At 37.1% G+C, this 27,196-nt stretch overlaps 6 non-coding genes across 6 annotated transcripts; 2 read left to right on the top strand and 4 right to left on the bottom strand.

Moving 5' to 3' along the window:
- Positions 1-1,603: 1,603 nt before the first annotated feature.
- Positions 1,604-1,768, bottom strand: LOC150086252 (U1 spliceosomal RNA). Its single transcript, XR_016547000.1, has one exon. It is a non-coding gene; the product is annotated as a U1 spliceosomal RNA (small nuclear RNA).
- Positions 1,769-7,554: 5,786 nt separating this feature from the next.
- On the top strand, positions 7,555-7,719 carry LOC150086251 (U1 spliceosomal RNA). The gene has a single exon (XR_016547013.1). It is a non-coding gene; the product is annotated as a U1 spliceosomal RNA (small nuclear RNA).
- Positions 7,720-11,627: 3,908 nt separating this feature from the next.
- On the top strand, positions 11,628-11,792 carry LOC150086250 (U1 spliceosomal RNA). The gene has a single exon (XR_016547006.1). It is a non-coding gene; the product is annotated as a U1 spliceosomal RNA (small nuclear RNA).
- A 4,371-nt stretch (positions 11,793-16,163) lies between these two features.
- On the bottom strand, positions 16,164-16,328 carry LOC150086249 (U1 spliceosomal RNA). The gene has a single exon (XR_016547007.1). It is a non-coding gene; the product is annotated as a U1 spliceosomal RNA (small nuclear RNA).
- Positions 16,329-17,850: 1,522 nt separating this feature from the next.
- LOC150086248 (U1 spliceosomal RNA) lies at positions 17,851-18,015 on the bottom strand. The gene has a single exon (XR_016547038.1). It is a non-coding gene; the product is annotated as a U1 spliceosomal RNA (small nuclear RNA).
- A 2,796-nt stretch (positions 18,016-20,811) lies between these two features.
- LOC150086247 (U1 spliceosomal RNA) lies at positions 20,812-20,976 on the bottom strand. The gene has a single exon (XR_016547014.1). It is a non-coding gene; the product is annotated as a U1 spliceosomal RNA (small nuclear RNA).
- Positions 20,977-27,196: the final 6,220 nt, after the last annotated feature.

The following is a 27,196-nucleotide window of genomic DNA, read 5'->3' as shown; positions in this document are numbered from 1 at the left end:
CAACAATATCTACAAAAATTAGGCAGACGGGCTCAGAAACTGCAATTGAAGTTGAACATTAGCAAATACAAGGTATTTCATACGAGTAGCAGTAGTCCCAGATTAATGTATGAACTAGTATTACACTCATGGTAGTGGAAAATGAAAGAGACCTTTGGGGGGGGGTAGTTGGCAATCAGATACGAAGTTCTCTGAGCAGTGCAGACAAGCTGCCAGGACAGTTCATGAGATTTTGTCAATCATATTCAGGATAAGGAGGTGATTATCCCATTGCGTAAGGCAATGGTCAGGCCACATCTTAAGTACAGCATAGAGATCTTGAGGCCTCATTTTAAGAAGGATGTAGATCTGCAACAAGTTCAGAGAAGATTAACAAGACAGCTTGGTACGGTCTTACCAAGAAAAGCTTTCGGTTCTGCAAATTTCATCTGGAAACTAGGTACCTGTGAGGTGATTTGATTGAAGTGTTTATGATTTTGAATGGATTGAGCGAGCTCAATGCTGATAGAATCCTTCCTCTTGCTCAGACGACACACTTGTGGAGGCATAAATTCAGATTGAGGAAAGATGGTTGCAGAATAGATGCTTAGTAGTTTGCCTTCAGCCAGCAGGTTGTTGATTGTTGGAACAAACGTCCATCTTTTGTTGTAGAAGTGGGCAGTTTGAATAAATTTGTGGAAGAACTAGACAAACTATTGGACGGATGGGCAGGTGATATGGGAAGGATTTTTTTTTTTTTTTTTTGGCTAATGCTGTATGAGCTTACTTTCTTGCATCATTTGCCACTTCTAATACTACTAAACATTTAAGCACAAGCAATTGAACTTATTTATGAAAGGATTTAAACTGCATGGCTTATGTAATTGTCTTAATTTTTATAGCAGAACAAACTTGCCTTTACAACGAGTTGCCATGGTATTGTACTCCTTTCAAATGTTTCAACTATATGACAACATTGAAAACTGATTTCGAATAGAACCAAAACATGGAACAATTCTTTTCAAATGTTGCCGCTAGATACCACCTCCTATCCCATGAGGGACCAGTTAGTACTGAAACAGACTGTCTTAACAATTTCATCTTTTAAACAAATGGCCAGTTAACATTTTATAGGGCATCTGTTTGAAAGTAGTGCAATACTAGGGCAACCCTTTGCAAAGTCAAGTTTATTCCAATATTAAGAGCATTGAATTATCTTTACTCCTGCTGGCCACAAAATTAGATTAAAGGGCAAGATTGCTAGTGAGATATTTCTGAATGGAACATCCTAAGAAAATGGCGTTCTAAGGAAATAAATAAAAACATTAAAGGCCTTTAATAAAATGAAAATTATAGCATTTATGTGGATAACATTTGAGTTCATTTTGACTCAAAAATGTTTGTTGAAAATAAACTGAACCATGCATTAAATATATATTGTTTCTCTATTAGTAAATATTAAAGTTACGATTTTGTAAAATGCAATAAATATAATACTCGCTTTTTAGATTTTTTTGCGCCATTGTCTCCTTTACCACAGAGTTGACCCGGCCCTGAAGAAGCATACTTTTATCTTAATCGTCTGCCTAAGAATAATAACAATGCTTCTTTTTTCTTTAATAAAAAGGGGGATGCGCGAACGCAGTCCCCACGCAACAAAAATTACACGCTCCATCTATCCCAGTTTGGGAAAGTGGCAGGGGTCAGCCAACTCGGTGTGCAATGAGATGGCCTCTCCCTGGGGATGCGTCCTTTTTGATCAACGCGAGTCCCAGCGCCAGGTAAGTATGCTCAACAACCCTACAGAGGACATAGCGTCTGCAAAACATACTTAAATTGATATGGTGCATTAGCTTTCTTAAAATTATTATTATTTTCTCTTCGAAATTTAAAGTTATTTTAAAGAAACTGTAATAATTTTTATAAGTTTACAAAATGTATATATTTTTTTCAACAGTATAAGTTATAATTATTGTATTATAATGTTTATTCGAAGTGGGCAACCTTAAAAAAAAAGGCGGGCCAAATAAAATGTCTGAGGCACGCGCGGGCCATTTTTTTTTTTTCAGCTTTCCACGATTTTTAGGATTATTAAAGTGGTGTATAATGAAAAAATTGTCATAAGCAGCTTTATGTTATTTATTGTAATATTTTTACATACACGTACATATAATTAATTTTATTAATAAGAAACACTAAATACAAATTCATGATAAAATTACAAAAATACAATTATACAGTAGTAACAAAAATTGCATGAATATAAAAATTATTTTTAAAATATTTAATGAGAAATTTGATACTGTTTTTTTTTGATACTTTGCTGTTTATTTTTGCTTGAGACTCATGTCATAATATCGACGTTTCGATGGGTGGGAAGTTTCTAGATTATAACCTGAGCCTGTCCAATAAATAGGCACATTTCCCCCTCACACAAAGAAGGTCTGATTTACGTAACCCTTCTTGGGTATTTATATGGAAGCTGGCCCAAAGACTTTCTAAAATCCATAATTATCCCATTAGAAAAGAAGAAGAATGCAACAAATTGTACCGACCATAGGATAATCAGTTTAATTTCTCATTCCTCATAAATATTACTAAAAATTCTCTCAGAACGCATTAAAGCAAAAACGAAGGAGTGCGAATTCATAGAAGATCAATTCGGGTTCAGAGAAGGATGCGGGACAAGAGAGGCAATAGGAATATTAAGAACACTAGCAGAAAGAAGCATAGAAATAGGAAAAGATCTGGCAATCTGTTTTGTTGATCTCAAAAAGGCTTTTGACAGAGTGAATTGGGTTAAGTTGTTGTTGTTGTTTGGTTTTTAGGAGCATTAGCAACTAAGGCCATATTGCTCCAGGATATGCGGTGGTCATTCCTTGACCTTTCCGCATCCTCCGTATTTGGTGGTGACGGGCTCGAACCCCGGTCTAATCAAGAAGCATGTGCTACGCACTGCTGCTCCTTCCCACCTGGCTACGGAGGCGCCATTGGGTTAAGCTGATGGAAGTTCTAGGAAAGGTGGGCTTAGATAAAAGAGATCTTAAACTAATTTGGGAACTTTACATGGGATAGACAGCTGTGGTTCGGATTGATGGAGAGAATTCAGAAGTAGACATTGGTAGGGGGTGTAAGGCAAGGTTGTTCCATTGCCTCCCTTACTATTTAATACTGTATATATGCAGAAGCATTGATGAAAGAGTATAAAGAAGAGCAGAAAGGAGGTGTAAAAGTAGGAGAGAAGATAAGGATAATAAGATTTGAAGATGACCAGGTTTTGATTGTTAATAATGATTTGATTTGATTTTCGTTTTTTTTTATGACGCAAAATGCTGATAATGAGGAGGAATTACAGAGCTCCTTAGATATCTTGAACAGCAATGTGAAGGAGTACAATATGAAGATTAACAGCAAGAAAACCGAGATAATGTAATTTCAAAGTGGCCAGGAAGAAGAATCAATGTAACATTAGATGGAACGAGATTAGAACATGTGGACAAATACAGATACTTGGGAAGCATAATGATAGAAAATGGGAAAAACCTGGAGGAAATAAAAACGAGAATTGCAATGGGCAAAGAGGCATTTAGTAATAGAAAAGAACTATTGAGAAGAAGTTTCAATAAGAAATTAAGAAAGCAAATGGTAAAAACATTAATATGGACTGTTTCACTTTATGGCTCAGAGACATGAACGCCGGAAGAGAGGAGATCAGACGGCTAGAAGCTTTCGAGATGTGGGTGTGGAGGAGAATGGAAAAGGTGAAATGGGCGGACAGAGTGAGTAATGGGGAAGTTTTGAGGAAAGTAGGAGAAGAGAGAACGTTAGTAAAAGAACCAAGAAGAAGACAAAAGAACTTTATATGGCATGTTTTGAGAAGAGAAAGCATGCCGAGGAAAGTGAGAGAGGGGAAGATATGAGGGAATAGAGCTATTGAGAGAAGGAGAATCGGAATGATGGATTGGATGGAAAGTTCCTCTTTGGAAATTATGCAGGAATTAAAAGGAAAGCGCAAGATAGAGAAAAATGGTGTCAAAGGAGCCCTGAACCAGCCTGTGGGCAGAGAACTTGAAGAAGAAGGTATCGAGGCTCCATCAGAGTCAACCAGCCTTTCTGACTTAGTCTGTTACTTACTAAGTTGACTACAAAGTATCATAGCGTTTTAACTCAGGTGCTATGGGACCTATGACACCTGAGAGTGATGTGAGCCAGAGTTTCCATTGCTAGACACCCCGCCCTACAATTCCGATCGTTAGATGGCCCTCTTGACGTTCTGGAGAGGGCAGAGAGGGCGTTATACGGGTCTTAATCAGATCAATAAAGGCATGTCCTGATAGCAGCCTGTTCCCATTTGCAACCAAGTGATGCTGAGCGGGCACTTTAGGTGACTCTTCCAGAGCATGGCAGTCATATAACCCGTGGAGGGATCGCCATCTTTCTTTAAGTTTTGGTTTAGAACTTTAGAGTCTATCTCTAACCGACCATCGATTTGTAATCTCCTTGTAGAGTTCAACTCGCTCTTCATAGAGGGAAGATTGGCAATATGTCTGATTATTATTTTCTCTTAGAAATTTAGTTATTTTAAAGAAACTATAGCAATTTTATAAGATTACAAAATATGTTTAATGAATTACGTTTTTTTCAACATTATAAGTTGTAATTATGTATTATTATAATGTTTATTCAAAGTACTTACAGAAAGAAATACTTTTATTATTGTTTTATAATTTATTAATTAAATTATTATTATTACTTGACCCTAGAACAACCTCTGGAGAACTTTGATGACATTGTTAATGATTTTGCTAATAGAAAAAGTCGAAGAAAGAATTTATCTTAGAAATTTCTCGTCTCAAATTACTTGTAGAATTTTATTGTTGAAATAAAATCGTTGGATTCAATTTTAATTATATTTTTTGTCCCTGTTTTATCGCACTCCCTGAAACTTTCTAGTCACAGTATATACTTCAAAAGATGGTCCTAATTCATATTCAGTAATATTCAAGGAAAAGAAATATCTTTCTTGTGTGATATAATTTGATGTGAATGAAGACTAAAATCAAAATCCTATGATTCATCTTTGTAAATCATTTGAACCTACCTTAGCACTCACAAAATAGCTCAAACTGGTACATATCGATTTTCTGCACTTAGTGTATCATGCTCTCAGCAGAATCAACTTTGCCTTCACAATGAGTTGCCCTGATATTGCGCTATATACAAGGCCATCTACCATTTGTTTAAAGCAGGAGTGGGCAATCTTTATAAATGGCGGGCCAAATAAATTGTCTGCAAGGTACACGCGGGCCAAATTTTTTTTAGCTTTCCACGATTTTTAGGATAATTAAATGAAATTTCATGGAGTTGAACTTTCGTTCAGGTGCCGTCCTACATAACATACTACATGTATAATGAAAACATTGTCATGAACAGCTTAATGTTATTTATTGTAATATTTATACATACACATACATATAATTAATTTTATTAATAAGAAAAACGATATACAAATTCCAGATAAAATTACAAAAATATAATTATAGTAACAAAATAAAAATACAATACCGATAACAAAAATTGCAATATTTTATTTTTATAATATTTAATGAGAGATTTGACACTGTTTATTTTTATCAGTGAATCTGCAAAGATATTTGTTGTGGCAATGGAAAGAGTATTTTCTAAAATTACATCAGAAATTCCATTAATTCAAAAATATATATAATAAAGGCGGGCCGTTTATTATATATAGAGTATTTTGAAAACGACCCCGGCCCGGAGGTTGCCCACCCCTGTACTATAGGATTAGTTCAAAATAAGATAGAAGTGGTGAAGGGTTGTCTTTTCCGTTTTGATTTTAATAGGTAAACGTTTTAAGTTCTTTTCTTCAAATACTGTTCATTAAAAAACGAAAAATAATTTTTTTAATATTATATTATTTAAATTGTATAAAGTTCGGAGGGAGGGTTATTTGATACTTTCATATTATTTTCCTCAGCTAGAAGGATTTAAATTGCTCTTAATGAATAAACTTTGCCTTCACAACGAGTTGACCTCATAGCGCATTACTTTCAAAAGAATTGGATGGCCAAAATTTAATCAAACAGATTTAGACCACTTTTAAAGTGCACTAACTGTTATCTTGTTGATCTTCCAGATAGTACAGGTCTTAAGTGACAATAACTGGACAGAATATAAAGAATGTCCACAAAAATACTCAAAATTATTAATTTTTTTAATATCGGATATATCGTTGACAATGATTCGTAATGGCACTAATATTTTCATTCCAAATCTCTGAGCAACTCAGCATTTTTGGTGTGTACGTTTCTGTGGACTACTAAGATTTAAACTGCCTAGTCAAAGAAACTATATTACCTTTTACAAATGGCAAACTTTGCCTTCACAAAGCATTGCATTCCTGGTTTTTGGCTTGCTCAGTGGGATAGCCACATCTACAGTACTCAGGATGGCAAGTCATCGTCCTTTAGATGATTTTTGTATGGAGGGCCGTTGCACGACTTGAAGCCGAGCAGGAGAAGGTGGCACATTGCCTTAATGTGTCACGCAGTATCGCCTTGCCACTATGGAAGAAGTTTCGGGAGACAGGAACCATTACAAGAAGAGTTCGCCGAGGGCTAGGTCAAACAGAACAGGACGCTATCTGGCTTTAACAGCAAGACGGAACCATACGCTGTCCAATCACTACTTGTGGTGAGCTAAGGTCTTCGCTGGTGGAAGAATGGGATTTGTTGCCACAGAATCTTACAGACACACTTATGTCGAACATGGCTTACCGTTATCAGGCCTGTTTAGCAGTTGGAGGGATCATGATCTGACAGAAATTGATACAAGTTGTATCAATTTTTGTAATGTGACATTTATAGGAATTGTATAAGCAATTCTTATACAACTCTTATAAATGTCCCTTAAAGCTGTCCGACGTTACTCGCTGTCTCCTCATTTCATCATTATTCTATAGTACACCACTATACCGAATTTTGTCCCGCTTCATCGCAAGCTGCACGAGTTACCCCACTTTTTCTAAGTGTTCTGTTAATTTTGTCGAGGTATGTAGGTAACAACAAGAAAAAACAACAACAAATAATGATAATTATTACATTTGGTTACAAGAATATAATTGGAACTATAATTAGGTTAATTATAGCATACCATTGGCAATAGTCTTTTCAAAAAATGCCCTTTGTTAAATTTTAATTAATCCTTTATTACTCAGTAAGTTCTGTAACTTGTCGTGTAAAACGTAATAAAAAAAATGCTTGTACAGTAGCAATTTAAACATTTAAATATCACTTCAATTTCAATACCAAAACATAAGTGTTAAAAATGAAAAATTTTAAATTTTATATATATATATATATATATATATATATAACAACTAACGCTGGAAAAACAGTTCTTTAAATGCGTTTTGTGCATTATAAAATTTCTTTTGAATGTTTAAAATAGCTTAATATTTTTGAGAAAAAACCATAATAAATTAAAGGAGTAGAATACACCATATCGATATACATATGCGTTTAGAATGCTACTCTTCTTGGGGGAGGTGTACTCATACTTACCTGGCGCTGGGGTTAGCGTTGATCAGCAGGGACGTACCCCCAGGGAGAGGCCTTCTCATTGCACACCGAGTTGGCTGACCCCTGCCACTTTCCCAAACTGGGATAGATGGGGCGTGTAATTTTTGTTGCGTGGGGACAGCGTTCGCGCTTCCCCCGTTAAAAAAGAAGTAGAATTTTAGCTATGTTTTCTTAGACAGAAGGAAATTGTGGCAACTTCAGGTTCGTGTCCACCCGGTGGTAAAAGACTGTGCGGTTGATTATTATTGTTTTGTTTGTTTGTTTTTATATAAAAATTACATTTTATAATATTGCGACTTTAATATTTATTAACAAAGAAACTGTATCTTTTAATGTATGATTTAGTTTTTTTTTCAACAAACATTTTATGAATCACAATTAAAACAGCTTCAAATGTTATCCACATAAATGCTAATTGTAAATGAAATGAGGTTTTAAAAATTACGCTTTTCTTTTAATTAAATAACGATCGGCAAAAAAAAAAACTTCCACCCACAGTGGCAATGCACCACGAAACGGCCCTGCTTCTTCTAGTTGTGATCTGAAAGTATGATAGTAATAGAGGCATGTGATGCAAGAAAGCAAGCGTGTGAGGTTATGTAGAATCAGCCAAAAAAATAAAAAATAATAAATAAATAAACAATTTCACACATCTATTCCTGCTGGCTAAAGGCAAATTTCCGCACATCTATTCTACAACTGTCTTTCCCCAATTTGAATCTATGCCCCCTCAGGTTCGTAATCTGGGCAAGCAGAAGAATTCAGAATTAAGCGTGCTCAACCAATTCAAGGCCTTATACACCTCAACCAGATCACCTCGCAGTTGCCTAGTCTCCAGCAACTGCAATTTGCAGAACTTATGCCTTTCTTGGTAAGTCATCCCTTTGTTTCCCGCACCATTCTTGTTGCCTTCTCTGTGCTCGCTCAAGCAACTCAACATCCTTAGTAAATTGAGGCCCCCAGACCTTTACACAGTACTCAAGGCGTGGCCTGACCATTGCTTTATACAAAGGAATAATCACCTCCTTTTCCCTGCTAGCAAAATTCCTGTATATCATTGACAAAATCCCATGACCTGCTCATGCAGGCTGTCTGCATTGCTCAGAAAACTTCATATCTGCCTGCACAATTACTCCCAAGTCTTTTTCATTTTCTACCACCATAAGGGTAGTACCACACAGTTGGTACGTTTTTCTGGGGGTACTTCTACCCATATGCAATACTTTGCATTTATCAACGTTAAAATTTTGACAAATGTGTGGGCACGGGGGGGGGCACGTGCCCCCCTGTCGTTTTCTCCTGTAATGTTAGGAGAGAGGGCTATTTGATCCTTTCATATGTTTTTTTTTTTTCCAGAAGCGTTTACATTTCTGTATTGCTCTTAATGAATAAACTTTGTCTTCACAACGAGTTGCCCCGATAGTGCACTACTTTCGAAAGAATTGGATCGCCACAAGACTAATCAAACAGATTTAGGCAGATTTTAAAGTGCAATAATTGTGTTAGGTATCCCACATATTTCTGTTATTATTAACCGGAAAAATACTTTAAACATCAGATTATTATGATAGCCTATTTTAGGTCTTCTGGTCCTCCAGATAGTAGTGGTCTTAAGTGACAATAACTGGATAAAATATAAAGAATGTCCGCGCATACTCAAAATTCTTCTTTTTTTTTTTAGGACTAATAAGTCCTAAACCCCCCCAGTTTTAGGACTTACTAGTTCCTCTCACAATAGCAGTTGGTATCTTTTAAATAAAAGCTAGAAACCTTTTGGCGAAGGTATTTCAAAGTAGTGCAATATCGGGACAACTTGTTTGCTTTTCTGCCAGTATTAAGGCCATTTCATTAACTACACAATTTAAATCGTACTGGCTGCAGAAACATGTGAAAATACAACGTATTATCCGAAGTTCGTGTGACTTCAAAAGACCTCATACTTTTAATAATGTAAATTAATTTTAATGTGTCGTCTCGGCACTATAGAAGCAGTTTGGAGACAGGAACCATTACAAGATGAGCTGGCCAATGTCACCCGAGGGCTATGTCAAACAGAACAGACCGTTATCTGGCTCTAAAAGCAAGACGAAACCCTACGATGTCCTGTCATCAACTGTCTCTTGAGGTTGCTGTAGCCACAGGTAAAAACATTTTCAACTGGACTGTGTTAAGAAGGCTCGATTCAAGTGGACTCTACACAGGGAAGCCATTAACCCCAAACCACCACAGAGTTCGTCAGAACTGGTGCCTTGAACATGTAATTTGGAATCCTGGCAAATGAGGTACAGTTATGTTCTCTGATCAGTCCCATTTTAGCCTACAAACAGATTCTACACGCTATTGCATGTGGATTCAACGAGGAATGCGGTACCATCTCTTACGATGGAGGCGATGCCCTCGAGTGGGATGGAGTAATGATCAGCAGATCCCCTTCATGTTTCTGATTGGGTTACGTAACTGTTCAGAGGTGCCGAGACTAGATCCCCGAACCCTATATGCGACTTTTTATTGCGGTTGGCCCAGATTTTCTTTTCATGCAGAACAACGCCACTGCACATAGAGCTCAAGTGGTGGAGGAATATCTTGAAACTGAAGATGCACGTATGTATATTTTGTTTCAGTGGCTCCTGGAACGTTAGTTCATCTTCGCTTCATTACACTGTGCAGACACAGAGCTCTGTAAAAGGCAGGCAAGTGAGAAGTGTTTAGAATGTGTGTATTGTGCGTGTCCAGCAACAGAGAAACGCAGGCCACAAGGCGAAAACCACTACCAAAAAAAAACAATATAAATCTCCACAAAAACACTTGAACCACATATAAAACGTGTACAAGACAAAATATATACACAGTTGTACATAAAAAGATATACAACTCACAAAACCAAGACATATTTAAGCAAAATAATAAACAACATAAAAAGGCCTATTCATCACTAATTAGCATTAGCATTAGTAGAGGCATTTGATGCAAGAAAGCAAGCTTTCTTGCATTATGTACAATGTTACCAGGAAAAGTATACCTTCCCAGAGGGGAAGAATAAGGATATTTTTTACACTACCCTCTAATAGATTACAAAGTCTATACAAATTTTTCTCTGTAGCGATGGAACCGAGCTGTGTCTTTTGATGACATCACACATTTCAAAGTATTTTATAGTAGGAAATTGTCCCTCCTCAGAAAAGATAGATGTGGAGGGTAGTATAGAGGAACTCATACCAATTGTAGTAGTTGTTGAAGCCAGAGTTTACAGTACTGTATCAGGTAATGCAATGATTTCTGATGATGACGTAGATGCAGCAGTGGTCGATGAATCCATAGTTGTTCTAGGAACTGTTGAAGCTGTAGTTCTTGTTGAAGTGCCCACGGAAACAGAAGTTGCACTATTTAAGTTAGACATAATCTTCTAGCAAAGACATCATGGGTAAACTATTGGAGATTGAAGATATTCAACGACTGTCACGATCAGCAGACTGTAATCCGATCGAACATATGTGGGGGTCGCATTGTAATCCGACAGCCAACTCCTCGGTCACTTGGTGAGTTAAGATCTGCGCTGGTGGAAAAACGGGATTTGCTGCCACAGATGGACACCCTTGTATCGAGCATGGTTCACCGACATCAGGCCTGTGTAGCCATTGGAGGAGATGGATCATACGCAGTACCGATCTGAGGATGGTTGTGATATCATAGCATTAACCCAATACACGTCCCACCCACAATTTCTATAGCTGTATTTTCATCAATATTGGCCCGCTGACGAAAATGTTTGAGAACCGCTGTAATAAAGGATGGTCTTTCTAAAGAAAGACCAATCAGACTAGACTTGTCAACGTGCGACAACGTTGACAAAAAGCAAAATATATTAATACCAACTTAAAATATTGAAATAATTATTTAGAAACATTTTCAATATTATAAAATTGCTTTGGAATATCTAAAATAGTTTAATAATATTTAGGAAAACCATAATAAATTAATGGAACTCAATACACCACATCAATATACATATGCATTTAGAACGCTACTCTTCTCGGGGGTGGTGAATTCATACTTACCTGGCGCTGGGGTCCGCGTTGATCAGCAAGGACGCACCCCCAGGGAGAGGCTGTCTCATTGCACACCGAGTTGGTTGACCCTTGCCACTTTCCCAAACTGGGATAGATGGAGCGTGTAATTTTTGTTACGTGGGGATAGCGTTCGCGCTTCCCCCTTAATTAAAATAGAAAGATAGAATTAACATGGGGGCAGTGCTTAAAGCATTAACTTGTGAGTTAATGTGTGAATTAACTCATACACCATATCAATATACACATGCGTTTAGAATGCTAAATTCCTTAACTCCCTAATAAGTATTCCTATAATGTGAGGATTCCTATAATGTGAGGATTAACTCACAAGTAGTTAATCCTCACATTAACTACTTAATGTGAGGTAATCACCCCCCCACACACACTTTGGTTAATTGGAAGTTTTCTACACTTTTAATTTTATATTAGTAGAGAGAGAGAGAGAGAAACTTTTATTGCATACTGAACATTATTCAGTTTATGTTCTTTTGCACTCTCATAAATCATCCTTCTGGCATTCATTTCATTTATTCTTTTTTCCTTCTATCCAATCTTATAAGGTTGGATAGAAGGAAAAAGAAGAATTGGATAACGGATATTGATTATACTAATTCTTACAGAGAGGGTGGCAGCCAGAAACATTATGGAATTAAGTAAAATGGCAATAAATGACAAGGCATTAAGGAGCAAAACAATGACATTAACTGATATATAATGGCGTACAACTTTACAATGATATTAATGGCGTACAGTGACATTAAAATTTAATAAACAAAATGATCCCCAGGGGCTCACATCTGGTGAGTATGGGCTTGGCACACCCAGAGTCCCGAGCTGGATATCATCTTTCTTTGTGATTCTCTCTCGCTCTCTCTCTCTCTCTCTCTGGGGAGTAATTCAGAAAATTTTTTTTGGTTGGTGCAGCATAAGCCTCAGTAGGCTTCCTTGCACCATATGGTTAATAATAATAATAATAATAATAATAATAATTGATACGGTTTAGAATACTGATTACTGTCTTCGCAGTTCATGGGAAAGAGCAGCAGGACCAGTGCTGGCTCATTAGTTATTAACAGGGTCTCCAAGTGGTGAGGAAAGGGTATGCTGGCTGAGATGCACTGAAGAGAAGGCTTTTCCTTCTGCACATTGTCCGGACCATTGTACACTATTCCTTACTGAAAGTATCCGGGGATGATTTCACTTGTCTAGACCAGTGGTTTTCAACCGGGGTGCAACGGCACTCATACTTATCTGGCGCTGGGGTCCGCGTTGATCAGCAAGGATGCACCCCCCAGGGAGAGGCCTTTTCATTGCACACCGAGTTGGCTGACCCCTGCCAACTCGGTGTGCAACATTCCAGGGGTGCCACATAATTTGGGTTTAACTGTTTGAGTTACTGAAACATTATTATTTTTTTAATTTAAGTATTTATTTCATTATAAAAAGGTACATCCTTGTAATTATATCATTACAATAACTATCGTATAACATTTTTTAAATATTATATATATATATATATACAGAAAGAGAGAATCGGATCTAACAGGCAGAAAATTGAGTGGGGTGCTACAGAATAAAATTAATTAATTAAGAGTGTGCCATTATTTAAAAAAAGGTCGAAAACCACTGGTCTAGACGGTTGTGATGGCTTGTCATGCTTTGTCTCGAGATGGTGGCGCCACGTCTTCGGGGTCACCATTTCCTGTTTTAGTTAAGGGATTAGGCGTTTGAAGATGCAACTGTAATTCCACTGTCTACGATGAGTGACTGGAGCCCATCTGGTGTGTGGGACCGAGAATCCCATTGCGTTGGTTGACAGCAAATTTCTTAAGGTCTGCATCGATGTGCTGGATTCGTCCGAACATCTTGTAGGATAGGAAACGATAAGTGGAGACGTGAATGAAGAGGGCAAATTGTTAGGGTGCTCTGAGCTGGACAGGTGGAATCCTCGAGCCACAGAGATGCGATGAGTCCGGTCAACGTCTTTACCATGATTACCAGTCTTCTGTCATCAGTGAGAGAGCGCAGCCTGGGGATTCCAAGGGCCATGGCTATTTCAGTCGTATGGACTTGGGCCGGTAACCTATGCTTGTAGGCGTCCATTTGAGGAGCCAATATTCCACTGCCCAGATAGATTTTATTATGGTAGGTTCTGCTGATGCCCAGTACGGCCTTCACAGTGGATCAATTAATCCTAGGTTGACCGTACAGGACTATCTTGCAATTGTATTAGTAAGTCACAGTAACTAGAGGTCATCGAGCTAAATTAATGTCCGATGCGTCTACTGTGACTGATTGTTTCAGGACTAACTGGTCTCTCATCAGATAGCACGTGGTCCCTAATGACAAAACGTAGACAAAACAGTTGTAAAAAACTGGTTCAGTGTGAGCTTCCATGCGGTATAAGAAATCAGTTTTCGAAGTTGTAACATAGCTAAACCTGACCGTTGAAAATACTGTAGTACAATACCAGGGCAACTCGTTACACAGGTGAGTTTGTTCTGCTGTGAGAATTAAGACAACTGTATTATCTAGTACTTAAAGAAACACAAGTATATTTTAACAACTTTAATCAAAATAAAAAATATAAAAATATATTAATAAAAAAAAGTGAATTAAAAATATTTAGTGCTTTTGCTTTTAATTTGAAACTGTTCATTGTGATGGAAGAGAAGTCAATGATGGTTTCTCTTCTTAAAAGTACACGCTTTCAGGGCCGAATCACAAAACAGGCATCAGACACTGTGTCATAAATCTGGTTTGGCTCTGGTTTTACAGAGCTACGAACATTTATTGTTACGAACACAATTGTGAATAAAGAAGAGCAGGGCCGGTCCAAGATTTCAGAAGACCAGGGTATGATAATTAAACTTTGGTCTGTTTGAATCTTCTTACTTGCATTGAGTCCTAAATCCTAAGTGCTTAGCTGGGATTTAGGACCTTTTCAATCGAGGGTCCCTGAGGACCCAACCGTGAAAGTTCATTAAATTTAAAAAGATACAGGAATTCAAATACAGGAAGTCAAAGATATTCTAGTCCTAAGGGGGAAATTTTGGTTGGATTTTGTTGTTGTAGTAGGGTTTTAGGAGCGACTGTAGTAGGGTTTTAGTTTTCAGAGACTAAGGCCATATTGCTCCGTGTATATTGCTTGTAAATTGGGTGAGTTCTGTGATCGATTTTCTGTTTGCTGGACGAAAAACCCGAGTTTCCGTGAGAAAAACCATACTGCCCTCGCTTGAGACCGACTTTTCTGGTAGTGAAAGTGGAATTTAAACTGTATTCATTCAATCTGATGAAAGAAAAAAAAAAAAAAAATCGCTGCATGCAGATGGAATACGTTAAATCTATAAGACGCAGGTTAATTTTAGGTAACATATCCCAGGCTAAAAGTACGTCTTATGGTCCAGTAAATACGGTATATATTAGAATACCATAGCCCTACTGAACACCGAATACAAAATATATACAAAAGTCCTAAATAATAGAACCAAAGCAGCCTTAAATTTCATCACGGCATCAAACCAAACAAGAAGACGGATGCAATTCAACCTAAATTTAAATAATGCTCGAAAACGTAGCAGGTTTTATTACCAGTAAAACATTAAAAGTAAGAAAGATAAAATGATTCTCACAGCCCTAGACTAATAGGCCTCCAAAAACACCTTTCAAATCTGTCTGGTATGACCAACTGCATAAAGCTCTTTAGGAATTGAACCTCGGAAATAAATGAATCCAAGTAGCAAAATCTTGGTGCTCACAGCAGAACAAACTTTTCCTTCACGAGTTGCGTTGATATTGCACTACTTTCAGCCCACTAGCCTCAATAAAAGGTTACACTCATTTATTAAATAACAGCATGCATTCTAAAATCAAGTAACACTGAACTTGGAATAAACACATAATGCGAATAAATTACATTCCAAGCTTCGTAGCTTTAATGCAGTCTGTAAGTTCACATCAGAAATAACTTTGTCTTTCACGAGTTGCGCTGGTATTGCACTACTGTATACTTTCAAAATAAACGATACTTATGCATTCATTTTCTTCTATGTATCATATTTATTGTTATAAGACTGAATTTGGAAAAAAAGTTCTTAATTAAAAGAGTTTGGAAGTTTTTTTTTAATGGCTGTTTTCGGATTTGCAGAACATAAATGAGGAGAATCAACTTACAAATGATCTCCACTTTTGAGATCATTTTAAGGCGTATTAGAATAAATACATAATGCACTTATTGTCTTCACTATTTTCATGGACGGATTTTTATGAAATTTCATATTTTAAAAATTTATAGAAAGATATGTGGTGTCAGAAATTTCCCTAAAATCGAACCAATATAAACCCTGAAAGTTATCTTTGTCCGTCCGTATGTAATAAACTACTCCCTATAGTAGATGGATTTTCATTAAATTTTAGTTTGGCCCTTCCCAAATTTCATTAAAATAGAAATCTGGCAATTTTAAAACCAGGTTTCCGATAATGTAACTTAACCATAATTCTACTTTTTTCTTTAATAAAGGGGGAAGCGCGAACGCTATCCCCACGCAACAAAAATTACACGCTCCATCTATCCCAGTTTGGGAAAGTGGCAAGGGTCAACCAACTCGGTGTGCAATGAGTCAGCCTCTCCCTGGGGGTGCGTCCTTGCTGATCAACGCGGACCCCAGCGCCAGGTAAGTATGAGTTCTGGGGCCTGTGACAAACGTAGTGTTCTAAACTCATACGTAAATTCATACGGTGTGTAAAGAACCGTTAATTTAACATTATTTTTCCTCTAAAAAATTTTAAGCTATTTTAAAACTTCTAAAGAAATTTTTTAATCTACAAAATGTGTTTAACGAATTATAACGTTTTTCAACATTACAAGTCGTTCTTGATATATCGTTATTTTTTGTTTTGCTTATAGGTATTATGTACTTGTCCTGGAGCATTGAACAAGTACTTTGCATAATACAGTGGTTTTTATTTTCACAGCAGAACAAACCTATATTTGTAACGGGTTTTTCCTGGTATTGCACTATTTTAGACTGCATTAGGTATTCACAGCTTAGAAAACTGATTTCGTATACCACATGGCAGTCGGTGGCGCGTTATCCTATAGACAAAAAAGACATCTACCTAGGGCCTCGATTAAAGGGGCAGGGAAATCACCGTTTCAAAAACTTATTGCTATTTTTTTTACTAATATTTCTAAGTGATTTTTTTTTTATCGGAATTACTAGTGATATATCTATAGATATACCACAGTCCAAAAAGATTATTATGAACCTTTTAATTGAAAGGTGGCAGGATAGGTGGAACTCAAGTGATGCTGCAACTAGATTGTTTGCCCTTAAATGAGATATGTGTGGAATAATAAAGTTACTAAGTGTTTTTTTCCTGAAATGGAGACCTTTTTTAACAGCAAGCTGTTTAGAACAGTTTGGATTAGTAGCCAATCCATCGTGTTTTTGTAGTTGTTTGGAATTCTGGAACCAAATTCTTTATGACTGTCCCTTATATGAAAACTATAGGGGGGAAATAAAAAACGAGATATCTGACTTTTATATGGGTAATGAATCTGAATATGTTGTGGATGTTAACAGGTATAATGCATTGCTAAATCTGTATTTAAAAAGAGAAGATAATTAATTATGATAAGTACTGATTGATCGATTGATTGTAAGTGTACTCTACACTTTATTATTATTTTTTTTTTGCTAGCACTCAGGCAGTTTATATATATATAATTATTATTTTTTTTTTATGGGGGCTCGTAGATTTGGGCACCCTACGAGCTGAATTCTATTGACACCCACAGGTTTTGCATCAGTACCAGAGTGTGCAGGATTTTTAGTACATTTTTGTATAGACAATTATTATTAATACAAGCCCGGCTCATTGTGTCAGGGACGGGTGCCAAGTGGTGGCAGAGATGCCTGATTTTGTGAAAAATTTCCTTGAAATCGGATGGATGTAAAATCTGAAAATTATTATTTCTTTGTCCGTCCGTTTTCATGTAATAATTCGACTCCTAGTGGATGGATTTTCATGAAATTTTAATTTGGACCTTCCTAAATTAGAACCAATAGCCATCTGCCAATATTTAGGTGAAGCACTAAATATTTTTGTTTTGCCCTTGTTGGAGGGATGAAAGGGCAAATGCACAGAAACGAAATTTTCTGTTTTTTAAGAGGATAATTTAGGTTTTTTTTTTATTAATAAAGGGGGAAGCGCGAACGCTATCCCCACCCAACAAAAATTACACGCTCCATCTATCCCAGTTTGGGAAAGTGGCAAGGGTCAGCCAGCTCGGTGTGCAATGAGCCAGCCTCTCCCTGGGGGTGCGTCCTTGCTGATCAACGCAGACCCCAACGCCAGGTAAGTATGAGTTATGGGCCCTGGGACAAACGTAGTGTTCTAAACACATACGTAAATTGATATGGTGTGTAAAGAACAATTAGTATGAAAAATTTTTCTCTCAAAAATTTTAAGTTCCTTGAAAAATTCTAAAGGAATTTTATAAGCTACAAAATGTATTTAACGAATTATAACTTTTCTCAACATTATAAGTTTTTATTAATATATTGTTATATTTTGTTTTGTTTAAAGTATTAATATGTACTTGTCCTGAAGTACTTCAAGTACTATTTATGCTTATCCTGTCCTTTCATCTGTTTTTGTGGGTAGCAGAATTTAAACTGCGTGCATAATGCAGTGGTCTTTATTCTCACAGAAGAACAAACTTACTTTTACTCGTTAGGAAAACTAACGAGTTTTCCTAGTATTGCACTACTTTAGACTGTATTAGGTATTCACAGCTTAGAAAACTGACTTCATATACCACATGGCCGTCAGTGGCGAGTTTCCCAAAAGCAAAAAAGACATCTGCCTAGGGTCTCGATCATAAGGGGAGACCCCAAAATCACTGTTTCAAAAACGTATTGTTATTATTATTATTTTTTTAAATTTTAGATGGAAGGCATTTACGGCCCTTTCTTTTGTTTTGGAAACCAGAAATTGTAAATATTCTTCTTTGTAACGCTCAGCTTGTTGGGAACTGATCACTTTGGCTTGTTTGTAGACTGTTTCCGTTTTTCGATTCTCTTACCTGATGTATTGATCAGTCTGCCGGACTCCGAAAACCCTGGAGCCCGCAAAAATTTAATAAAATGCTTTGCTATTTTTTTTTTTACTAATATTTGTGATTTTTTTTATATCGGAAACTGAACTTTCTACCTGCCAAGGGCAATGAACTTTATTTGAAGATTAATTTGAAAATTTACGTTTTTTTTTCAAAAATGGTTCTACCGATTTTGATGAAATTTTATTTTTAGTTATGTCATATAATGTTTGTTTTGTTGTCACAATAAAATGAAATTCAAAAATTTCTTCATTAGTTTTTTTCTTTAGATGGAGCCCCTAAATTCCATTTTACCTCTTAAAAAATGGACTTGTGGCCCGTAGTCCTAAGAAGAAGCTCCTCTTCACACAAAAAATTAAAAAGACACGATTAATTTGGTATAAAGAGCATGTCAAATGGACCCCCGAGAAGTGGAAGTCGGTTATTTTCTCGGATGAGAAGAAATTCAACCTCTGATGGGGGACAAACGATACGCCGTAGATGTGGTGAAGAATACCATCCAGACTGTCTGGTGTCTACAGTGAAATTTCCTACCAGCCAAATGACATGGTGGTGCATTTCGTATCACCTGTGCAGTTTATAAAAGGTTCCGTAAATGCCAATGGATACCTGGCTATATTGGAAGGCAAATTGCCCAACCATTAGAGACCATTTCAACCTGACAAGTAACTGCACCTTTCAGGACGACTCTGCTCCTTGTCATCGGGCGAAAAGTGTAAGTAGGCGCTTCTGTAATTACTTTCTGCATTAGAGGTTACACAGTAATGTGTTTACATTTGTTATAGGTGAAAAAATGGTTGGAAGAACGGTCCATTACAACTGTTAGCTGGCCAGGAAACAGCCCGGCCTGCAGTTGCCAGAAAGAAACCAAAGAGCCTTCGTGAACTTCAGGAAGCCATAATTCGTGTTTGGAACCATGAACTATCAGTTAATTATCTTCAGAAATTGATCTTGTCAATGCCTTGATGGTGTGCTGCTGTCATCAGGGCCAGACGCGGTCCAACTAAATATTAGTTTGCACCTGGTGAACTTTTCATTTTGTTTTCCATTTAAAATGATAAACTGAAGCAAATTGATGATAACATTTCAGCCATAATTGTCGTATTTACCAAAACTGTTGTATAAAGGTTGCAAATGCTCATTTTGGAATATTTTGAGAGCACCTTTCAAATATTACTTAGCTTTGCCTTAACTATTAATAAATATCTTTTGTTTATATTTCTATTTGTGACGCTGTCATTAATGTAACATACCATCTCGAAAAAGGGTTAGAAATGTGAAATTCCTAGCTAATGTACTTTCTTTGAACACCAATGTATATACAAAGGCAAAGTTCCCTTCAGGTTGGAAAAATGGCCAGGGATTTACATAATGAAGAAATAACTGGCAGGGAGGAAGCTGACATCAAAATATCCGGTATCCTCTTCCCTCGTGTGTTAAATAGGGTTAGTAAATAATAGAGTTGGTTGGTTAGAAAAATGAAACACATCTATTGAATACACTCAACTTTCAAGAATGCCATATTACTTATCAAGTTACAAAGATCATTCAGTTAAGTTGTTTTACAATATGACTGAATTTATACAGTTGACTCAAGTAGCTCAAAAAACAGGTCTATGGCCTATTTTTCAGCGATACTTTCTGTTCTTAGCGAATTTACCAAGGTCCACATCCAGTGACTGTGCAACTTTTCCCATGGAGAAATCTATCAGCCATGATAGATCCATCGTTGAGAGATTTGTGGCGTCATGAAAAATTTCCTTAAAATCAGATCAATATAAAATCTGGAAATTATTTCTTTGTCCGTCTGTCTTCATGTAATAATTTGACTCCTAGTGGATGGATTTCCATGAAATTTTAATTTGGACCTTCTCAAATTGCATTAAAATAGAACCAATAGACATCTGCCAATTTATTTTTTCATAGATATCATATACCGCAAAATGTAGGTGAAGCACTAAATATTTTTGTTTTGCACTTGTTGGAGGGATGAAAGGGCAAATGCACAGAAAGGAAATTTTCTGTTTTTAGAGGATAAGTAAAGGGGGAAGCGCGAACGCTATCCCCACGCAACAAAAATTACACGCTCCATCTATCCCAGTTTGGGAAAGTGGCAAGGGTCAACCAACTCGGTGTGCAATGAGCCAGCCTCTCCCTGGGGGTGCGTCCTTGCTGATCAACGCGGACCCCAACGCCAGGTAAGTATGAGTTCTGGGCCCTGTGAGAAACGTAGTTTTCTAAACACATACGTAAATTGATACGGTGTGTAAAGAACAATTAGTATGAAATTATTTTTCTCTCAAAACTTTTAAGTTGCTTTAAAAATTCCCTAAGGAATTTTATAAGCTACAAAATGTATTTAACGAATTATAACTTTTCTCAACATTATAAGTTTTTATTAATTTGTTATTTTTTGTTTTGCTTAATATGTACTTGTCCTGAAGTACTTAACAAGTACTTCAAGTACTATTTATGCTTATCCTGTCCTTTCGTTTGTTTTTGTGGTAGCAGGATTTAAACTGCGTGCATAATGCAGTTGTCTTTATTCTCACAGCAGAACAAACTTACTTTTGTAACGAGTTTTCCTGGTATTGCACTACTTTCGACTGCTTTAGGTATTACATTATTCACAGCTTTGAAAACTGATTTCGTATACTACATGACAGTTTACATTGAACAACTTTTCTACAACTGCTTTGTAGTCGTTTGTCATCAGGAATTACCAGCTATAAAGGAATAAATTTTGCCAAGTATATATATACAAACAGCAAAGTTCCTTTCAAGCCTGGAAAGATGGCCACGGATATAGTGAAGAAATAACTGGCAAGGAGGAAGCTGACATCAAGATATTAACACATGAGGAGAGTATCCTTCTCTCGTGTATTAATAAGATTAGCAAATAATAGACTTTGTTGGTTAGAAAAATTGAAACAACAATATTCTCTTCAATACATTCTAAAGAGGGAATGCTGTATTATTTACCAAGTTACAAGATATCATTCAGTTACGTTGTCTACAATATGACTGAATTTAACAGGTCTTTGGTCTAAGATTTTTCGGTGATACTTCCTGTTGGTAGAATTTACAAAGGTCCACATTTAGTGACTGTGCAACTTTCAGAAGTTGCCCATGGAGAAATCTATTAGCCATGCAATCTGTTTCTATTGGTGGTTAGGGAAGGAGTTGCCTGTAGAGTACAGAGCGAGATCCTCCATCGAACAATGAGTCTTCTCTCAATGATTGGGAATGAGCCAGGTTGTGCTCATGATAGAGAGAACACCATGTTTATGAGCTGCTCACTTGAGCAGCCAGTATTCAACAGCTTGCACTGGTTTTAGGGTTGTGGGGGCCACCGAAGTCCATGTTACTGCTCCACAGAGGATTGTTGAGTGGATAAATGAGACAGTCTGATGAGAAACCAGTTAGTCCTGAATCAGGATGTCATAACACACGCATTTGAAATTAATTATAATATAATTAATCATATTACAATTAATAATTTTATCGATATTTTCAGATTGTAAAATTCTGCTTTGTTTTTCGTTTGTAAAATGTAAAGATTGTAAAGAATTCTGGATTTTTCAATGTTGAATTTGACAGAATCTATTGTATGTAGTATTGTAATGAGAATTGGTTAAATTTTATTTTGTTTTGAGGGACACAGACATGAGTTGAAGGCCAAGTTTAGGAAATTTTGCATCAGGCTTTGGCTTCTATAAACGGCATTATTTTGATATCACAGATCATTACAGTGGAAGTTGAAATGTTCCACTTAACTTACAAAAGCAAGGAATATTTGCATTTCCACTGCAATGAATTTAACGTATTAAATAATAGCATGTATTTATAAATTTCGGGGAAAGGAGTCGACAGATAGCTTAATATTTATTGCTAAGAAATAAAAGAAATATACGAGGTGCGGCAGTAAAGTTCCCAAAGTGGTGCTGTTGTTGTCATGTTCGATGAATTTGAAAACAAACGGTAGAGACGTGTCGTGGTTCAAACTGCCTCCAACAGACGGTACAGAGATTGTCCAGTAGGCTCACAGGTTGCAAGTAACAACCAGTTTCATTAGTCGCGTTAACATTCCACGTCACGATTTTGCAATGGAGCAACGTACGAATATCAAATTTTGCTTTGAACAGGAAAAATCTGCAATTGAAACATATAAAATGTTAAAAACTGTTTATGATGAGAAACTTTCTTAAGTTGCGCCAGTGTGCTTGAATGGCATAAACGGTTCAAAGACGGGCATGAGAATGTTCACGACGACCCAAGAAGTGGGCGTTCTTCTACCTCTCGAAACGAGGAGAGAGAGAGACTTTATCCAGTCGTGGAACTTCATGACTTCAACATCATCACCAAGGCCCAAAATGTTTTCCTTTGCAACAATCCAGGATCAAGACGATGCTGACTATGTTTTTCAACTAGTAGAGTGATTCACAAGAAATTTGTGCCTGAAGAGAATAGATTTAATGCTGCGTTCTACGTACAGGTGCTTGAATGACTATCGAAGAGGATTTCCTAGGCGAGGTTTCAATTTCGAGAGAAAGGCAGTTGGCTCTTGTTGCATGATAATGCCCAGTAGACTGGAAGAGTATTTAAACACATTTGCATAAATGAGCCTCTCTAACAGAATCTCTCGCTCTCTGGGATTCTGACTTCAGAGAGGGCTCTTTCCCAATCTTATACAGTAGACAGTCCAGGTGTTTAATTAGACCCTAGGTCGGTGTATAAAAAATCAACTTTGTGAAATGAAAAAATCTCAGTTATATTCTGTGGGTTCCTCCTACAGGGCCCCATCAGAGAGAAGGGACCCTCCACCTGGCTTTTATGACATCAGAGAGAAGGGGCCTCTTTCCCAATCTGATATTGCAACACTCCATATAGATATTTTCAACCTGTTTGTGTATAAACTTCCGTGAAATGAAATCCTAACAAATAGATTATTCAGCTTCTTAAGAAAAGTGTAAAAAAAAAAACAGAGGGCCTTCCTATCAGACTTCACAATAAAATATACGGTTTTTAATGTTAAGAAAATAATTAATTCTGTGAAAAGTAGACCTGAGTTTATTCAGCTTCTTAAGAATTTTGTAGTTATATTCTGTGAAACGTGTAAAAAACGCAGTAGACCTCTCTAACAGGGCCTCTCGCCCATCAGAGAGGTCAAACTTCTTTCACCGGAATATTTTTTTCCAATCTGACATGCAACACTCTTTAAAATTACAGTAGATTTAAGAAAAGATTAATTTTGTGAAATTAATCTCCTCTCAAAACTGGTGGGTAAAACCTGGGTTCGAATCCGGTGAATGAAGCGAGGAATTATCACTATAACAGCAACTCACATTTAGCGCCACAATCTTCAACAAGAAAATTGTGATTAATTTTGCATTGACTGTAGAGTGAAGTAAGGTTACAAATTAAATTTTAAATTTCACTACAACATACCTATCAACACCTAACAAGAGAATTGTTTCATACTTTAAAACAAAACACGCTGTTTCAATGGTAAAGCATGTTTTAAAAGAGTATTATGAAGGTGTGCGACAGCAGTTGAAAAAATCGTAAAAGTCCCAATCCTTGATGAGCATCTTTCAGTGAAACTTCTTCTTCAACCACAGTAGATTCCTCATTTTCATCACTACAAATGTCTGCAGATTCCATTACAATAAGTTCGCAATGAGTTCCTCTTCATTCGTGCTATCCTGAAGCATTCAATGTCCCCATCCGCTTCTGCGTAATCTTTGAAGCTTAAGTTTTCCTCTTAAGTTTAGGTGATGATGCACGTTCTCAAATATTTCTTCTCTATTATAGGACTGTTCTTCGCAATTAATAGAGGAAGAAGCATGCAAAACTTCACACATTGCATGATTCAAGGCGGGTAAATCCAGCATGTGTGAAGCAGTTGGCGATCACTTTTTCATCAACTTCATCCATGCTGAAACTCATAAATATATTGCCTCCAGGATGCCAATTTCGCATTGATTTTTTCTTTCAAGACCACAATTTTGTTTAATAGCATTCTTCGGTAGTTTTTCAAGTGGCTGAAGATTCTATTCTTCTCACTCATCCTGCGATCTAAGTCTCTGATCCATTCTTCATGGATTTGTGATTTTATCCATGCGTGTCATCCACAGTTTGCTTTAATTAGGTTATCAGGCAAAAAGATAGTTATAATGACCGACGCAAATGCTTCTTCCACCATGTGGAACAGCCCCATAACGAATAATAAAGGTGAATTACTGGAAGAATTAATAATAACTAACGGATTGATTGTCTGGAACACCCCTGGGCATTTGTCCACTTATTCATCCTCTTCTGGTCAGTCTTACATAGATGTCACTCTGTCGAATGCAACATTCGGGAGATGCATAGAAAACTGGACTGTTCACTCCTCTTGGTCGGTAAGTGACCACAATGTAATAACCTTTGACATAATATCTAATGAAAACGCAGCAGCTTTGAGAGGAACTCATGACTTCCCCAGATACAAAACTCGACAAATCAATTGGAATCCTTTTGAAAAACTACTTAAGGAAAAATTTACGGAGGAAAAACTGACAAATCTGACAGACCTTACTTTGGACCAGCATCTAAAAGAATTGATGGCAATCATCACCGAAATATGCGACGAGACGATTAAGAAGAAACAGAGAAGGCAAAACTCGGTTCCTTGGTGGTCCCAGAACCTTTCTACTCTAAGGAATCATACAAAGAGCGCAAGACGAGATGTTCAGAGGGCAAGGAGAGATGGTAGACCTCAAGATGAGATAAACCGATTGAATGAAATATACAAAAACGCGAGAAGGACATATTTCAACAATATTTACAAAGAAAAACGCTCCGCTTGGGAACGCTTAGTTAAACAAACTATGGACCAGGAGCCCTGGGGCTTGATCTACAAGCTGACTCTAGACAAAATTCATCCGGGGGAAATATTCTCCTCTGTACTTAGACCTGATAACTCCGAAACCCTGACATGGGCTGAGACTATGGAAACAATTTTGGATGAATTGATTATGCAGGATGAAACTGTACCAGAAAGTCCGGTACAAACAGGCATTCGTTTAGAACATCTTTCCTACGTAGGCCAAAGCCACGAAGACGATTTTGACAGAAACGAAGTAGGTCTTGCTGTTGCGACTTTGCGTGATGGCAAATGCCCTGGACTGGACCTATTAGAAGTTACCATAGTTAAAAGAATCTGGAGCACCTGTCCCCAACTGATGATGAACCTCTTTAATGCCTGCCTACAATATGGATCCTTCCCCTCTCCTTGGAAAAAAGCAAATCTTAAATTACTCATTAAGAATCCCAACAAAACAGCAAATCTGGCAAATTCATACCGCCCAATAGCTCTACTTCCGGTCTTCGGAAAAATACTAGAGAAGTTGATTGTAGCGAGATTCCAAAAGCACTACAGAGAAAGAAACCTAAACTACAAATATCAGTTTGGCTTCACTGCTGGGATGTCTACAGTGGATGCCATTAACCTAGTTATTAATAACGTCTCAGCCTCCAATGAAAAGTATGTCCTCGGCCTCCTTGTGGACTTCAAAGGGGCCTTTGACACTGTTTGGTGGCAAAGTGTCCTGGAGAGGTTCCGAGAGGCCGGGGTCTCCGTGCCTATTTATCGTCTCATCACGGATTATTTCCAGAATCGCTCACTTGTAGTCTCCAGTGGATCCTGCTCTGTTGCGAGACCTGTGACTCGCGGTTGCCCTCAGGGATCAGTTCTTGGACCAGTATGCTGGAACGTGGTCCTTGATGGGTGGCTGGCTACCGAACATAATTGCACTACTAAGCTGGCTTACGCAGAAGATTTAATTATCCTTGTTTCTGGAAACTCCAGACTACAACTTGAAATCCGTGCTAACGAAGTCCTATCGGACCTAGATGAGTGGTGTAGTACACATAAATTAACTATTTCTGTTCCCAAAACAAAACAAATTCTTCTCAAAGGAAAATTAGACCCAAATAGACCTCCATGTATAAAGATTAAAGAACAATCAATAAAATTAGTTAACTCGTACAAATACCTAGGAATTATGTTAGATAACAAACTTCAATTCATTACCCATGCTAAATACGTACTAAGCAAAATCAAGACTTTGACAGGCAAAATAATCAGAATTACCAAAGGTTCTTGGGGTCTGAAACCCTCTACTCTCAAGCTGTACTACAAATGTATCTTTATTCCTATTGTCTGTTATGCTGCGGGCGCTTGGGGCCCCAGTATACGCAGAGTCATGGTGGAAAAAATCTTGACTCAAGCCCAGCGCTTCTTCCTAATTGCAACTTCAAGAGCTTGTCGCACAGTTTCAACGTCGGCATTACAGGTAATCAACGGCAAACTACCAATTAAATACGAAGTGCTGTACAATTACTTTCAGTATTGTAGAAAGAAGGGTATTGCGGCACAGTTC

The sequence above is a fragment of the Mastigoproctus giganteus genome, chromosome 5 (assembly GCF_048544385.1).
Source record: "Mastigoproctus giganteus isolate SK-2022 chromosome 5, ASM4854438v1, whole genome shotgun sequence".
Lineage (NCBI taxonomy): Eukaryota > Metazoa > Arthropoda > Arachnida > Uropygi > Thelyphonidae > Mastigoproctus > Mastigoproctus giganteus.
This window is presented reverse-complemented; position numbering and strand designations above follow the sequence as displayed.